This window comes from Lycorma delicatula, chromosome 8 (assembly GCF_047948215.1).
Source record: "Lycorma delicatula isolate Av1 chromosome 8, ASM4794821v1, whole genome shotgun sequence".
NCBI classification, from domain to species: Eukaryota; Metazoa; Arthropoda; class Insecta; order Hemiptera; family Fulgoridae; genus Lycorma; species Lycorma delicatula.
Window position 1 is genome coordinate 124,607,673 of NC_134462.1, and position 19,346 is coordinate 124,627,018.

At 30.7% G+C, this 19,346-nt stretch overlaps 1 long non-coding RNA gene across 2 annotated transcripts in view; it reads right to left on the reverse strand.

The window, feature by feature from the left end:
- Positions 1-19,346, reverse strand: part of LOC142329416 (uncharacterized) — a 77,167-nt gene that overhangs the window by 49,144 nt on the left and 8,677 nt on the right. The window lies entirely within an intron of this gene.

Genomic DNA, 19,346 nt, shown 5'->3' on the forward strand with positions numbered 1-19,346 from the left:
AAGATACCCGCCTCAGAATTGTTTCATACTATCAAGATGTATTATTTACACGCTTAATAACACATTTCAGCCAGGTTTCTATGTTGTTTGCATGTACTGCCTGTAATTTCATGTAAAAAATGTTACATCACATCGATTATTATATTCAGCATTCCTGATGCTCAGTATATATACAAAATTTGACTTAAACTTTACTGAATGACCGATAACTAGATTTTTGAAAAAATCTTTAGATTCAACCAAGTCAATATTCAAAATGTGCGTTTTCAATTTTTTCTAAAAAACTTAATGAATATTACTAACACTGATTGTAAATGCCATGTTATTTCATAAGATATCAATTATTGAAATTTCCAATATTTTTAAATTATTTTATTTTTCTGACAGTACATATATGTATTATTACACATCCATAATATTTGATTTGATATTTTACAGCAAATATGACTATGCGTTCTTATGTATGATTAAATTCCATAAGGGCATAAAGTTGTAGATGACCTGAAATGAATCCCAGTTACTTCTAAAAATAGTAGAGCCATCCTCAAGAATAATAAAAATCATGTGCCAGATTTACCAAAAAATGCGAGAAATGATATGTTTCCTACGGCCTTCTTCATCGAGTCAAACATATCAGCATGCCGAGTCTGCAGAAAAAATTCAACTAATATTTAGCTGACAATGGACTTTTTACTACGCTCGATACACGGACTGGCTTTTTAGTAAACATCACTGCTCTCATAGAAGGCTGCTCTAACTGGTATCTCTTGTGCTTTGTTATCTTTACATGCATTACAGTTGTAAAAAGAGACCGGGACAAACAGTCCAACGCTACATGTTAATTTTTTCCTTTCTATTTTGAAACAATTGATTATAAACACTGCTTTAACTCGGTAGGAAATATTCATGCGCTCATATATTGCATAATATTAGCGTTTTCACTTTCCCATCTACGTAGTGCTATAGCAGAGCTGTAGCTCTACAAGGGAAAGTATTATAATCGGTCCGATTCGGGCATATGTGGTTTTCAGCCGATCTTCAGGTTTTGACATCTAAGGAATCCAAAAAACCAAAATCCAAAACAAATTTGATTTTGGACTTTTTCTTAACTGCAGTAATAAGCGTTCATCGAGAGCTTTTCAATGATATATCACAAGTGATACTTTTTCCATCGGTTCTAGAGTTGAACCTAAATGAAAATTTAATTTATGAAATATCTGGATCTATAAGGGGAAGGCATATCGGTTCGATCAGACATCTCCTTTTCCATTTTTTAACATTTTTTTATTTTTTTTTTATTTAATTAAATATATTGATTTATTAATAATTATTAACCCGTGATGTAAAAAGAATGTTACAATAAATAATTATTCAATAATAATAAAAAAATATGAAGAAAAAAATCAAAAGTTATTAGTGAAATAAAATTTTATGTACTTATAAAAATGAGTAGATTATATGTAATTTCATAGGCATTATTACATGTGTGTGTACGTAATAGAGATGGTGAAACATCTGATTATTTAATAATAATTGAAAATTATAATTTAGAATCATATTATTTTTGGAAAGAAAGGAATGAAAAAGAAAGTGTAACTAACTAAACTGGTACAAGGGATTTATTTAATAAATTCAAATATAAAAATATTCAAATTAAAAAAATATTTAAAAAAAAAAGAAATGATTGTTGATTTTTTAATAATTCAAATAAGTGAAGATATTTTTGAAGAAATGTTATTGTATTTATTAGAAAGAATATAACTGATTTAAGTACATTAGAAAAGAAAGATATGAAGCAACTGCAGACTACAGTAGTATAATACGTTGCCGTTAAAAAACAAAGGACACCGCATACAACCAAAAGACATAAATCATTATTAATAGACAAATAATGACAGCTGTCCAGTATATTAAAAAACAGTTTTGTAACTCATGTTAGAAAGAGAGAGATGATAGTGAGTGAGCTAGTAAGTGCGCAGCTGTGAATATGAACGAATTATTATGAACAACTAACAAATCTGTTCGTTTCTTTTATTCTCTTGGTCTTTTGCCTATGCGTCCATATATCTCAATCGCATAGGCAAGGCAAATAAAATGTTTAGACTGCAGAATTAAATGAAATAACTATTTAAAACTACATTATCTATACGAATATAATTTTGTCTTTGATTAAATGTTTTTAAAATTTTTACATTTCCAAGCATATAACTTAGAAGGGATACGAGGGCTTTTAAAATATTAAAAGTTAATAATTTTTATTAATTTACTATCATTATTTGTTATTAATTTTTATTACATTTAAAGGAGGTAATAGAAACAGAAAAAATAATTATCAGCTTCCATTACGGTCCAAAAGCGTACTGCCCCGGGTTGTCTGCTACAACTTGATTGTTTGTCAACGGAATTTCAAAAGTGAGGTGTCATTTTGTTCAAAATAAAATGCTTAATAAATTTTGTAATTAGTAAAAATGTTATCAAACAATTACAAAGATATTGACGAATAAAAATTATGATGGCCGCCATTTTGAAGGTGAAGTTTTCAAAATTTTTATTTTGTAAAATAAAAAATTAGATTTTCTAAATTTAATTAATGTAGGTTTACCCGCTCCTGAGAAATATCACAATTTTGAATTATCACAAACCGGCGTCTGAAGGAAAACAAAGCTGAGCAAGACTTATGTTGATATGATTATTAAAAATTTGAATCTGAGAATTTGGAATTTGAATTTTATCTTAACATTTTACTTTTAACAAGTAATTGTGAATAGCGATAAATCTTGAGATCAACAGTCCACACGTAATTACTAAAAATCTATTCCAAATATTTGAAGTTCTTTACGCATATAGTACGGGCGAACCCGCGACGAGGGATGCTAGTAATCAAATAAAATTTGAACGTGAATTCTTTTCGTAAAAATACAATCACCAAAGAATAAAAAGTAAATTTAGTAAACAGTAATAAATAACATTGTACGAATTAACACGCAAGATATATTAACAAAAAACAGTTATCAAAATATTAACTACTGATTGAGAATGAGATAATTCAAATGAAACCGCAGCATTTGCAGAAAATAATTTTTCGGGTGGCATTATTGCGGCGCCAATAACCCGTAGACAGTCAAAACATTAGAGTATTAGTCAACAGTAATTAATCTTATTCGATGTTTGTACTTGTGAAAAAAACAAGTAACATTCATATTTCAAATGAGCCGTCCGATTATTTATATCATTCTATTCTACTAATATCTCAATTCGATTATGCCCGTCGCTAGACGAGAGTAATAAAATAAACAATTAATAGTGGAGTTCGTAGTAGCAGCAATGTTAAAAGTGACACTAATAATTACAGTTCGAACGGTTTTAAGTTTTAATTACGGTTCGGTTTTAAGTCTCTCATCCTGTACATATGAAAGTAATTTCGCTCACTAGTAGTTAATTTTCGGTACGGTTTTGGAATAAAATAAAATTTAAAACAATCACATACAGAATTCGTAAACCAAGAGTAAACTATGCGAGGTATATGACAACTGAATTTCGTTGTAATAAAACAAGTTTGGCTAATTATCCTTTGAATTATTTATTAAATTAAAATCTATCGGGAATTCGGTAAAAATAGCGTTTGATAAATTTAGTGCGTATCACATTCTACCTTCATTATATAAAAACTAACAAAATAGAAAAATTCCAGTACAGTACATAACATACAGTACATAGTATTTATTTAATACCTAAGGCAGTGTTTGGAACTATCTTGGATTTAAAATGCATTACGATTTTGATTCGACGAAGTAGATGTCCACATTACGGCGGTGAAAGAAACTAGCACCGCGTGAGAATTCAGATAGCCATACTAAAAGATCAGCGAAATCGTAAAAATATAATATAAACAAACTTTGTTGCACAGTTAAATTCCTCAATTAACAAAATAATCTGCTAATTACGCAAAAATGGTAACATAATTTTTTCCATACAAAAGTAATAAGTGAAATCGGTCAGCCGAATTCAAAAATTAGTCGGATCCAAAGTTCTTTAATAATAAACTCCACTGCCCAGTCAAGGTAACCCAAATAAATCTATTTTCATCATCGCTTGAGAGGCGAAATAATAGTAAGTACAAAACCATAAAGTTAAATCAAGTAAATCAAATAACTATAAGAAAATCCATATAACATTAAGGACTTGGAATTTAGCGTTTGAAATAAATTCAATGCTTTTTTTTATTGCATTTCATTCAACGTACACGTGTAAAAATTACTTACGGCAGAAAAGTTTCTCACAAAAAAACTTTGAGGTGCCAACCTGACGTGTCACCTACTAAACGGAGAATAATAGAGGAAAAACCTTCGCTACATCAAAGAGGTTAACGAATATATATATTTATTATTTGTAACCCAATAACAGGAACGTATAGTAAATTTCATTACATTCTGATAGTTCATTTAAAATAATTAAAATATTAATAATAATAATCGATGTTTTATTTTTTTAAACAAAATCAGAATTTTGATAATTTTCAAAATTATGTTTTAACAGTAGATTTAAATTACAATTTTACTGCACAAAGATATACGCAGTATTTACATCTACATTAGTAAACCTAAAAAAAAAAACATAAATAATAATAACACACACCTCATTGGGTGCAATAAAACTAATTTTTATCTTTCTTTAAACAAAAATATATCGCTTAGAATAAATCCTTTTCTACTTCAGCCTATCACCTTGAATTGATTTTCTTTATTTGTACAAATATAATTTCAAGAAATGTGATTGCAAATATTCTTTTGGAAATTTTGAACCGAACCGAAACTTTTTTCATATAATACTTTGAAAATAAATTTAAAGAACATTTCAAAGGACATAAATTAAGAAAATTAATTTTTTACAAAATTTTTTTAACTTAAAACTAGCGTTTACCTCATTTCCTCTTCTCAAAGAAATCTAAAAAAAAATTATCTTATAGAAAAAAAAGGGTCTTACACTTCGAACGGCGTTCTCCTCCTTTAAACAAAATATTTGTTTAACAATTAACTCGTTGGATATACATTATAGAACAGTTAATAAATAAAGACTGAACTATTGTGTTAAAAGCACGAAAGCGTTTTCATGGGGTTTTTTAACCCTCGAAAATACAACCTGGTTCGCGAATGAAGTTTTTTTTTTACAAATCTTACACTTTTTTGTAATGTCGTAATAAATGTTACATTTTAAAAAAATCATTCGGTCGTACTTCGACTGATTTAAACATTAATTTTTGGTGAAATTATTACAAAAGTTGATCGAATGACAAAAATTCTATTTTGGAAGTTTAATTTTGTATTTGAGTTTTACTAAAGTTTTTATTGTTGCATATTTTTGTACCACCGATCGGTGGAATTTCGATTTGGCCATAAAACGTAGTTTTACAATACTTGTTTGGTCCTGTATTTTTTTATAGCTATAACGTGTGTAAATCATTTGAACTAAATAAAAAAATGGCAGCTACTTTCTTAAACAATAATGATGTACATTATACAAGATTACTTGCGGCCAAGTACGTATCATAACTCTCAGTATATTGGTGTCCGATTCTGTATTCGGCTCAACGAGTAGGGAACGGGAAAGTCACGTGCTACTCTTCTAGTACTCGTGGTATGAAATATTAGAGATACTTACGCTTTTTTTTTAATAACTAAAAACGTTTAAAATCATGTCACCGTCTACCGTTTGGTTACAGAACGTAACAAACAAAACTTTCTTAGATTTTAAGATACCCTGACAAAAATGCTCAAAATATTATTGAAAATTTTCTGGCAGGACCTTTAAAAAGTAATATTTTATTAATAAAGAAACACTTGAGGGCACAAAAACACCGACCAATTGTTCTCGAGAAAAAATAGAAACAAGCAAGCGATCACGGTAAAATTTAGACGTTAAAATTAGCCTAATTTGATAGTCAACGGTACACAAAGAACTATTTTTAGTAAAGGAACATGCCTGATCTTAAACTACCACCATCAATGTACCCTTTATGAGTTAGTTGGAGAGTTTTCGATTTGGTTTTTTCAAATTTTAACCTCTCGCAGCAGGTAGTATTTGAACCGGCAAATCTCACATTATAAAACTAATTATTATAGATAAATCTTCATTCTGATCGAGACACAATAATACATTATATAGATTATGTCTAAAAAAATTACAAAAACAAATTATAAGATAAACAAGAGATGAATATTAAAAATTAAAAAACACGACTGCCCAAAAGAAACTGCTGACAAACGTTGTTCTTTTTCTTTTGGTTTGGTTCCATTATGATTTTCTATACTAGTAAACACCCCGCTTGAATTCTGAAAATCGGAAGATCGGTTGCGAAGATGTAATATTTCCGAATAACCGTTATTTGTTAAATCGAAAGTATTTGATAAACGCAAAAGTTAGCTTTCAATCTACTAAGTAACAAATTTTGAAAATCGGACGATTGTTTGCAAAAATATTATAAGAACATCCCATTGCACCTCCCAAAACAGCACCCTACGAGCATTATACGTGTATTACCAATTGATGATCGCACGAAGTTTCTGCATCACTTCACCAGTAGCCTTACACTCAGTCCCCCATGGGAAGCCATATTATTAAATAGATAGATCTATTTATTTTATTTTTTTCTATTTTAATATTAAATAGAAATCTTTATTAAACAGAATTTTTTTTAATCTATTTAATATTATTATTTTATTTAACGTAATTTTCTTTCTTTCCTGTTTAGCCGACCATTCCTGAGATGTGTGGTTAATTGAAACCCAACCCACCAAAGAACACCGGTATCCACAATCTAGTATTCAAATCCGTGTAAAAATAGCTGGCTTTACTAGGATTTGAACGCTGGAACTCTCGACATCCAAATCAGCTGATTTGGGAAGACGGGTTCACCACTAGACCAACCCGGTGGGTCAGGAATGGTCGAACTGAGAATGTACAAAACTACACTTCATTTACACTGATACATATCATCCTCATTCATCCTCTGAAGAATTATCTAAACGGTAGTTACCGGAGGCTAAACAGGAGAAAGAAAGATTAAGTTCATCATAATTTATTTTATCGATAATATTATCGGTTGTTGTCTTATCTTTTACAAAGTTTATAAGTGTCGTATGAAAAAAAGTATAGTAATGGTCAATGATGGCAGTCTTCACGGTCGCCCCGATCACGTCACTCTTCCAACGGAACCGCTATTAAAGAAAATATTGTCTATGCAGCTGGTCGACAGCATTACGTCATCGAGACTGTTTTGTAATCGTATAGATTTGTTTACACATGATTTAAATTCATATAATTGCACAATACTAAGAAATTCATTTATTAGCTTATTATTATCAATAATATTCAAATTCGTATCCCCCTATTAAAACTACGTTATCATCCGTCTTTATATTTTGTAGATAAGCATCTAAGCTAGTCAGGCAAGAACGTATGTTCTGGAAAGGCGATCGATAAACGGCAATCAGTTTATGGTTCCCGTTATTAATTCTAAAATTAATACCAACTGAATTCGCATTTTTTAACTCTTTTCTTTCTTTCTTTTTTCCTGTTTATCCTCCGGGAATTACCGTTCAGGTATTCAGAAGATTGATGATATGTACGAGTGTAAATGAAATGTAGTTTTGTACAGTCTCAGTTCAACCGTTCCTGAGATGTGTGGTTAATTAAAAACCCGACCGCCAAAGAACACCGGTATCCACGATCTCGTATTCAAATCCGTATGAAAATAAGTCACTTTACTAGGACTTGATCCTGGAACTCTCGGCTTCCAAATCAGCTGATTTGGGAAGACGCTTTCACTACTAGACCAACCCGATGTGTTGCATTTTCTAACTCTAGTTACACTATTTCGTGTTTAATATTTTTATCTACAAATAAACATATACCAGTCACTCTTTGCTAGTTTATTATTTTGAATAATAAATACGTTATAACCTAAACTGAAATTAAATTCAATGTCATCACCGATCCAAGTTCGGTAAATATAATAATCTGAAACTTAACTTTACTATTACTTAAGTAAAAAAAAATTTCATCAAAATTTTTTCTTATGTTCATATGAATTATATTTAGTTCTTTTTCTTATGCTTCTTATGTTCATATGAATTATATTTAGTTCATATTTAAGGTTAAAATCTAAGGCATTAGCCTTAGAGATTGGTTTAATCTATTAAACCACTCGTAATCTATTAAGATTTCGAGAAATCCTGCTAAAAAACCAAGTCCTAAAAAAAAAATAATTACACTCACTTTGCTCGCTAACCTCGTTCGGTTAACGTTAAAAACAATTATTGCAATTAAAAATGGTCGGGTTGTATGTATATAATGCGCTGATTAAATCGCTTATAAATCTCACTTAACTGTGGAAATACCACAAAAAATAATAATTATAATAATGGAATTCAAAAGCAGTTTCAACCTATCTCTTGATGTTTCCAAAAAAATGAATGTTTTACCCGTAAGAATCTATACATATAAAAATTATTAAGAGTATTTTTCAATAGTTGTAAAAGTCATAAAATAATGTGTATAATACAAGAAGTACGGATGCAGAAGATTCACAAATCCCGGCTGTATTTAAAGAACAGTTTCGAAATCATTTATCTATTTAGGACCTAAAATTTATATCATGTTAGACGATAGTATAAAGCGTATAACTGTTGAAAATGTCTTCATAAAGAGGTGAAGAAATGGATTACCAGTATTCAGGACACTACTGTTATGTTTTCTAAATTACATCGAATAAAATTAATATAGAATGAATAAAATTAAAATACGTTCAAATTTTCACGGTTTTGTGCTCCTGTTGATGAATGAACCTTACACCTTACACGTAATGAGTAATAATATGAACTAGACTCGATGCGACAAACCTTAGATTAATTGTACTTAGATTAGGCTACATTTTTGTATTACTGGCTGTAGAAACCTGCCGTAGGCACGCCCTTTGCAGCTAGACCCCCCCGGACGGGTTGCTCTGGCGGGCGGCGTCTAGGAATGGGATTATTAGGTGTCCAAAATCGATTACCTCTTGTGCGAAAATATTTTTTTTTGAATGATGAAAACCGATATAACGAAAGTTAAATTAGAAATTTAACTCTAGAAAGATACTAACGAATCGGAATTTTCCTCTGATACAGTAACAACAAAAGTATTTGTTGTCAAATCCATTCTTAGATACAGTCCTAATTTTTTTTTACCGTTAAGCGTGTTTAATTTAAGGAGGTTTTTAAAAAGTGTTTTTAATATATTTTTTATTTTCTACATTTTATCTTCATAAGTTTATACGTTACAGCTGCGCTAGAGCACATGTTTGAGCGTATTTAGCGAAAGATCGTATCGGTACGTTTTACCGACTGCAATCTGAACACAGGGTAAACTATTTAATTTCCGTATAACTAAGATACAGTGGAACAACAGTGTATCCGATACGTTTAACAGTTAGCGTTCAACCGGCTGACGATACGTACGCCGTTTGAATCGTGAAAATCGGACGAGCGGTTGCCGAAATACTACGGTGGAAACTCATCACACCCCCTCACCGATTTCCGAACGGCGCCCCGGGGGCGCTTGAAAATATTATCATCCGATGGGTACCGCTGGGAGCGGATAGATTTACTTCCTGGGAGGTTCGAAAAAATCTTTCAGAGCGCTAGGACCAACCGATTTTGAGATATTTACGATTTTCTTACCAAAATTCAGATGCGGTTAAAAGGTATTAAATATTCCCCAAAGGTCGTTTTATATATAACGGATATTAATAAGGTATATCAATAAATAATAATATAACAAGTATACATCTAATCACCGCTAGACATGTACTAACGAATCAGGAGTTTCAGCTAGTGAACAGTAGTACATTCCCGTGCTAAGCTAAGGGGACACACACACACATACAAATGCCGTTTAGTAGGATAGAATTATCTGCGGCAATGGAGCTTTTAAGCGGTCCTCTGTGGCGCGAGTGGTAGCGTCTCGACCTTTCATCCGGAGGACTCGGGTTCGAATCCCGGTCAGACATGGTATTTTCACACGCTATACAAAAATTGTCATTCATCTCATCCTCTGAAGCGATACCTAAAGGTGTTCCCGGAGGATAAAAAAATGTAACTTTAGGTATTCCAGAGAATGGAACTTCGTGTATTTATTTGTAAAAGTATTATCGGAATAAATTTGTATTTTAAATCGAATATACAAATTATACATGTTATTCTCAAACACTGGAGGCGATTAATTTGACTCACCGAATTCAGGGTACGCTGATAGCGACTGGACCTTTCCATTTATAAAATTCTGAAAATTTTATTAGATTGTTTATAAATGCGGTGAATTTGATTAATCGCCTCCAGTGTGGGAGAATAACATATTTAATTTGTAAATTTAACGTTAATTAGACGAGATTAGCAAACGTAGGTTACATATGGCGAAAATTTAAACTTCCTTTTTTACGAGCATTTCTTGTAATGTATTTACCGTAAGCGTTGGTATCGAGTGACTTTTTTTTTAATTTTTAGTTATCGTTTCAACCCTCTACCCCAGAACTTATCTGTGTTGTCACATATTCTGGGGAAGGTCTGAATAAGTAAATATTTTGATATTTCACAGATGTATTTGGTGCGAGCCGATATGTACCGGAGAAAATCCATATTTGTCAGATATCGAGCTTTCACAGTAACGTACAATAATTGTCGACTAAAATTTTGTTTCGTATAAATTTAGTTAAGAATAAGGTTAGATTTGCTTAAAGTCGAGTCGAACAGAAATCTTGAAATGTGAATTAATCGGATAAACTACGGAAAATTTCAACCGACTTACTCGTAAACCTAACATTAACCTTGTTCTAAACTAACTATACTCGATTAAATTTCATTTAAACCAAGCGTTTTACTCCGCAAATAATGTATATTGTACGTTTACCAAAACCCACATCGTAAACTAAACCTAAATTAATTTAACCTTAAGTGAATTTAATTTCATCGAAACCGATTTATTCAGTCCCAAAATAAAGTTTATTTACACTTGTAATATTTCGAAATTTCGGTAAGGGTGCTGCGTAACTTGCAAGGGACGTAACTCGATGGAAGGCGTTTCCCACTAATAATTTTAATAGTAACGAATAACTTTCTTTTACGTAAGTTATATTCCAAATTTCATCAAAATCAGTGGCGAGACCGTAACTTATATAATTACCAAATTTATTATTAAATGTGGACATAAAATATACAGGAACCAGAGATAGTTAAATTTAAATTTTGCATCTTTTTCATAAATAGAGCAATTTTCCTATAAAAAAATTTATTAGTGCACCTTTTTAATTAGAATAGTCGATTTATTATACGTCACACAATGTCTAACAGTTACGCAAAGAAGAGTTACTAAATTACCTTTAACTTTCCCGTCTCGATAGCGTTACAGCTCTAGAAAGTATTGAAATCGGTCCGATTTCGGCATATGCGGTTTTCACCGGATCTTGACGTTTTGACGCCTAAGGAACCAAAAAAACCGAATGGAAATTGTCCTGTTGTTAATGTTCGTATAAACATGTGTTCGGTGTTTGCATATAAATCACCTTATATCTCCAGAACGATTGGACCGATTTAGACCAAACTTGGTCTGATTACTTCTTCATATGAGGCGCATGCCATTAAATTTTCAACTTAAAAGTTCAAAGAGATGAGGCTGTGAAGCAAGGCTGTGAAGCACACCCTCAGTCTCGAGATTTCGCCTAATTAAGGTCATATTTTACTTAGGCGCATTTGTTAATAATTAAAAAATAACAATATTTGCAAAAAAACTTTTTTTAAAATCGCATGCCCACCACAAAAATTGCTCTAATTTACTCCTATGTTGTGACGTCACAGGTGAGCGGTAGAATTAAATAAATGAATAATATTTAAAGTGTAAAAAGTAACTCGGTCTAACGGGGAAATTTGTTTCTATGTAAGTTGTGAAATTACATTAGTTATATTATATATCATTTGGTAATTCTGAGCAATTATTCCCCCAACCTCAATTTTTCCCAGATTGCAATACGTTATATTTTTGATCAACACGAAGACGAAAGAAGAGACACAATTTGCCCGAAAGTTCGTAGATAACGTGAATGAGCAGTTGAAGATAACAAAAAGGGCAATATCCGTGTTCGGTTATGAGATAAACAAATAAATATATATATATATATATATAATAAATAAATTTAAAAGCATAACCAAACTTAACCTTCGCTAGTCAAAGTTAGCGAGCGAAGCGAGCGTAGGTTAAGTATGGTTAAATTATATTCATAGTTATATTGGTAATGTTCTGGAAAATTTTTTCATTTTTATTTTATTATTTAATTATGGTAAATCATTTATTTACGTACGTCTACGTTATATAGAAAACCCGAATTTTTTTTTAAGTCGGTTCAGTACCTCCAAAGTGTGATAAGAAAAAAATAATTTTTATTTTTTATAATTTACAACCGGTAGACTGAAAAATATATCATAACTAGTGTGTTAAGATCGGCTTGACTTATGACAAAAAAAGTCAAAATCCATTCGTTTAACAATCAGTTAAAAAAATAAATTAAATACATACACATACATAGATGTGCGCGCGCGCACGCAAACTCGCACAAAAATGCAAATAAAATCAACAATAATCAAACAAAAATCAACAATAATTTGATGATTATAAAGGATTAATATAAAAGCAATAAAGGATTAGGACGCGCGCCCGCGCGCCCACACACTACAAGCAGGGTTGAAACAAATTATTCAATACTATTTTTTTAAATATAATAAAAATGGTAATACACTACATTCTATATTAAGTATATTTACATTATTAAGTCTATATTAAACAGCACATACCATGATGTTAAAATAAAGACGTTAATTTTGTTTAAATAAAACAACACACATTGATGAAACGTAAATTTTAATTTCGTTTATCGCCCGTAACGCTAAGCGACTGGATCGAGTGAGTTAGGCTGTATACATGTTCGTCCATCTCCGCGTACAATCTTCGGTGTATACACGTCTTCTAACTCGTACAATATAGATTAATGTTACGGTTGTTGTTTACAGTTTTTTTATTATCAATTACGTAACACGTACGCGCACCCTCACATATACATTAAAAATCTATTTAAAACAACTAAAATAATAAAATAAATGTTAAAATAAACAGTTAAACATAATTAAAAATTTAATTTTATACATAAATATTTTTATTTATTATCAAAAGTTAATAAACTAAATAAAGGTTTATTTAAAAAAGAAAATAGATTAATATTAAAAAAATTTAATTAAAAAACCGTTTAGAAATCGAACTCAGATTTTAAAAATATACTGATTTAATAAATTATATTAAGGCTTACCACTCTTCCGATCACCGTGGCGGTGTGGTAGCGTCTCGGCGTTTCATCTGGAGGTCCCGGATTCGAATACCAGTGAGGTGTAACATTTTGCTTATGCTAAAAATTTCCATTTTTACATTCCTTTGTAAACTTGTACGGTGAATCATTCATCAGTTGTAGAAAAAAGAATTGATTCAATTGAATCTCATTGAATTTCAATTAAAATTTTATCTTCCCGGTAATGTATTATCTATTACATATACAATTATTTATTATATATACACAGTGTATCACGAATTTCTTCCGGGACATTCACAACCTACTCGTGAAGATAATGGAGAAAATTCATAATAAAAATTTCTCCTAAAATGCTTCGTTTGCGAGTTACGTCGGATTTCAGCTATCCCGGTGAAATAATGTCACTGAAATTTTTAAAACATTAATTAAGGGACAAAATTAGTGAATCGTTTTGTTTTTGACCGGAAAAATCGAAAAAAAATATATCTTAGAACCGTATCTGCAGTAGTAGTAGAAATCTAGTGTGAAATTAATAAATCGGGGTAAAAACCCTGTTTTTAATGTTAGACGTACAATAACTTTGTTAAATAACTTTTAAACAAAACTTGTAGAGGATTTAATTCTAAACAAAATGGTATAGAGTAAGTTGAATCAAACAAAGAAAACTTTTTCACGTCTCTTTCATTAGCCGTAAATCGCAAACGAAGTATTTTAGGACGAATGTTTAAATGAAATTTAAACGGGTAGATTATTTTCACGAGTAGAAAAGGTTATGAAAGGGCCCGGGAAAACTTTGTGATACAATCTGTGTAAATATATAATAATTTTTATGAGGCTGTTATTCTTTCACGCAAAATCTACACGGCCGATCGAGGTGAAATTTTGTACTAACATAGGTTTTATAACCGAAACGAATTTACGACTATTACCGTAACGAAATATTCCATCGTTTCATGACGGTAATCGTTTAAATTGCTTGCGGTAACAACCGGATTATGTTCCTTTCCTATATTTAAATTTACTACGGTCAAACCGTTGATCGATCGAATTCTGACACCATTTACAGTTTTTGAAATTAAATTTTCTACAAAAAAAGGTCTCTCTCTATCTTTTGCGATACTATTTGGATTATCGGTAAATATACCTTTGAATGTTCGGCGTACATTCCTTTAGACTTGCCCTTTAGATTCAAACACCTTCAGTTTTCAAATAAAGTCGCTTGCTTTACGCTCATGTAGAAACAACGTATATATACATATTCCAGAGAGAAGAACTGTAATTCTGTATGCAATTTCAGCGTTTAGATTAAAGAAAATTGGCCATTTTCTTGCGGTGTTTGTCGGATAACGCTATGAATCGTGCAAAGTACATTTTTACCCGTACGAAAGAGCGTAGAAATAACGCTCAATTACAGTTATTTTTTTTAATAGTTTTCTTATGTTCGAAATCCTGTTTAGATGAAATTTAGTAACTGAAATCTGATAAACTTCCCGTTATCCAATCAAGCTGAAATTTCACGCGTATGCAAAACACGTGTTTTGCATTTCACGCGTGTCATCTAAACAGGATTTCGAACATAAGAAAACTATTAAAAAAAATCATACACGTTTGGCATGAATGATAATATAATATATCGTATTTAATATCGTTCTAAAACAAACATGTCGAACATTTGTAAAAACATATTTATTTGTTTACTTACGGGTAACAAATCATATGTTTCGGTAACTAAGGGTGTGTTGTGGCAGCGAAACGATTTTGTTACGATTAGAAAATGGATTTGTTACTATTAACTATCGTTACTGATTTTTTACTGTAAGTTATCTGATTTTGTTACGACGACAAACCGATTTATTGTCGTAAGTAAATGAATTCTGTTACTATAACAAAATCATTTTTCTTCGTGTAGTGTAGATTCTCATCGGAACAAAAAGATGAAACTAGAGTACAAAACAAAAAAAAACTGCAACACACCGTAAAATACGGTTGGAGAAATAGCATGAAAAGCGAGCGAATGAAAGCGAAAAGGCAAAACGGGCGAGATTTGACGAGTTGATTTTTAGCGGGCGAAAGTTGAGTTTTTATTTTATTTATTACGCGCCCGCTACTAGAGTAAGAAAGAATGAGAAAAAATTATAAACCGATGTGAATGAATCGATAGCATTTGAACGAACAAGCGAAGTCGGGAGACCAAAAAGTAAAAATAAATAAATTTAAAAAATGGTATTCTTTTAAAAAAATTTCTCTAAAAAGTAGGAAATAATTTTTCAGTAACTGTAATATAATCAAAGTAATTTTCAATATTTGTAAAAAGAAATCCATTGCGGCTCATAAAATTTTACTGAAGAATTGGAATAGGTGTTCTGCGAGGATTAATAAAGGTAAAAATGCGAACGAACGTAAATTAAAATGATAAAACTAAGTAATATTTTGTGAGCGCAAAATTTTTACTAATGTTGAAAATTTTTACAAATTACAAATATTTTCTAGTTTTTAGAGCAATTTCGTTTTAAAAGAAACCCATTGTTTAACAATTTAAAAAAATTTTTGTACGTAAATATATCAAAAATAAGATACAAACCCTTTTGGGGCATAACTATCAATATTCCTGCAGAAGTAATTTTTAAAATGTTATCAATATCCTTTTATGTAAAATTTTACATACACGCGCGCGCACACACACACACGCATGTTAGGATTCAGTATGTAGCATATGTAAGCATTATTAGCGGTATGTATTCCTGGTTGAAGTCTTTGTTACGTATGTTATTTTATTCAGTTTTAATTAAAAAATCACTGTTAGCATTTACACTTAACATCGGCTAATATAATATAATTCTGGAAGAATATTTATATTGAAATAATTTTTTTATACATATAATAAAATAAAAAGTTTGTTTTTAAAAAAAATATTTATCGTTAAGAAATAACTGTGTGTATGTGTGTGTCTCTATCTCTCTGCGCGTGCGCGTGTGTTACATGATAATTAGATGTACAGTTAAACCCACCTAGGTCTAGTGGTTAACGCGTCTTCCCAAATCAGCGGATTTGGTTACAGCGTTCAAGTCCTAGTAAAGCCAGTTATTTTTACACGGATTTGAATACTAGATCGTGGATACCGGTGTTCTTTGGTGGTTGGGTTTCAATTAACCACACATCACAGGAATGGTCGAACTGAGAATGTACAAGACTACACTTCGTTTACACTCATACATATCATCCTCATTCATCCTCTGAAGAATTATCTAAACGGTAGTTACCGGAGGCTAAACAGGAAAAAGAAAAAGATGTGCAGTTAAACCTGCAAAATATTCCACATAATATTGATATTTTTATTTGATGATATATTTTAACAGTTTGTTAGTTATAAAGTTTAAGTTTGTGCAAATATCTTTTTAATAACATTTTTCATTATCCATCATAATCACTTTCTCCGTTACTTTTACTATAGTTTTATCAGTGCTTTCTTGATGAGTATTTAAAATCATAATCCATACATAGTTATACCTAAAACAATATTACCCTAAAATATGTAATTGGTTTTTATACTGCAAGATAAAAATTATTAAAAAAAAAACAGACTACTCCTGGATTGTACACATGTACCTAGAATAACAAAAAATAGTCGAGCGAGTTTTTCTTTATTTTAACGGCATTTTTTTCAGATTCATTAGTATAAAAAAATTAGGGTTCAAATACAGAGATAGAAGAACAATTGCTAACATGTACAAGAACCAAACAGCAACAGTAATAATTGAAGAACATAAGAAAGAAGCCGTAATAAGAAAGGGAGTCCGACAAGGGTGTTCCCTATCTCCGTTACTTTTTAATCTTTACATGGAACTAGCAGTTAATGATGTTAAAGAACAATTTAGATTCGGAGTAACAGTACAAGGTGAAAGGATAAAGATTCTACGATTTGCCGATGATATAGTTATTCTAGCCGAGAGTAAAAAGGATTTAGAAGAAACAATGAACGGCATAGATGAAGTCCTACGCAAGAACTATCGCATGAAAATAAACAAGAACAAAACAAAAGTAATGAAATGTAGTAGAAATAACAAAGTTGGACCGCTGAATGTGAAAATAGGAGGAGAAAAGATTATGGAGGTAGAAGAATTTTGTTATTTGGGAAGTAGAATTACTAAAGATGGACGAAGCAGAAGCGATATAAAATGCCGAATAGCACAAGCTAAACGAGCCTTCAGTAAGAAAAAGTTTTAGGCTCTTATCCAAAGAATCGTAGAAACATAAACGAATTCGATATTTTACTTAATAAAAAGGTTATAGCAATATTTTGTTTTTTTCGAAAAAGCCCTCCATTTCCATCCCCATCGTCCGATTTTGGCCGTTAACAAACTCGTACGAGATTTTGGGTCGCATATTTTTTTCAGGGAACAGTTTGAAAGTGATTTGCGGAAAATTACGGCAGTTATCGTGTCCACGAGAAAATGAAATATATATAAGCTTTTGAGCAGACGGTGGTTTTGGAGTCTGGAGGATGTGAAACGCGAAGATATATCGAAATTTTCCCGAAGTCGAATCACGGTATCCATTACAATAGGTAGCTTTCTAATGAAATGTACCTAATAGCTTACCTACCTCCCAACACATTACGAATATACTAGTTTGAATTCAGAATAAAATTAACCTGTTTATCTTATTTATTCAACTAGTTTAGAGGAACATATATCAAGACTTGAACATGTTTTTGATAGATTTAGATCCGCTAATATTATACCCCGCATTTAAAAATACATATGTAAAATTATATAAATGTGAAATTCGTTTAAAAACAAATCGTGAAAGTATTCCTTTAAATTCAAAAATGAATTTGACTCCAACACCTAAACCACTGAAAATACTTCATATCGATAGGCGTTTTTTTTTTGTTGAAAAACAAAAGATTTTGTCAATTTAGATAGTTTTTTAGGTATACACAAGTATAATGGATTGAAAGATCACAATTAACAGAAGCAGCTGATAAATTATTAAATTAATCTACCCATCATAAAATACCTGAAAAAATTTATTTCTAATAATGATACCGAATTCAATAATTTAAAAATGAATGCGGATATATAAAATTAAAATATATTTTACAAGCACAACATCCATCGTCAACGTGAAAGATTTCAGTCTACGGTAACTGAACATATCAGAATCTTTAATAACCGACAAGAAATTAAAAACGATAGTATTAAAAATGAAATAAAATATGCAGTTATTGCGTACAAGAGTAGTATTTATTCTGTTACCAAATTAAAACAGTTTGAAAATTTTATGGACATAACCCAACTTCATTGTTAGAAGCAGATATACAGCGGCAGATAATAAACGATTACGTCAAAAATCATAAAGTAAAGATGATGAAGTAAAGAGAAAAATAAATATGATGAAGGAAAAGTCACTTCAGTGAAAAACAGCACGACATATACAAAAAGTAAAATACATTTAACGACCTCGAAAGGTTAAACAGATACAACAGAAAAATCCTCCGATACAGAAACTAATCTGTATTTAAAATATCTTGCAGGTCCTAACTATTAATTCGGAAACGGTCCCGGTAGAATTAGATTTAGCCAAATTAGAGGCTTTTTACCGGTATATTTATTCATTATGATAAAGTAGTAAATCTATTTATAAAATTTGAATAATATTTATGAATATTTATTAAATTGTTTTAATTATACCTTTTAATTATAAATTGTATAATGTAAGTAAAAACAGTCATAAGTCTACAGATGGAAGTAATTATTTAAAATTTATTACTCGTTCGAAAATGAATAAGTTAAAAATAGTCTTGGTAAGTAATAAAGTAAGAAATAAAAGACGAATTGTTAATGGTCTCGGTTCGATTGTTCTTTACTACCAATTTACATGCTTATGATGGAGAAAAATATAAAAAATTGTTAGAAGAAATAAAACAAACAAAATGTTATTGTAAATCAGATTAATGACCGGT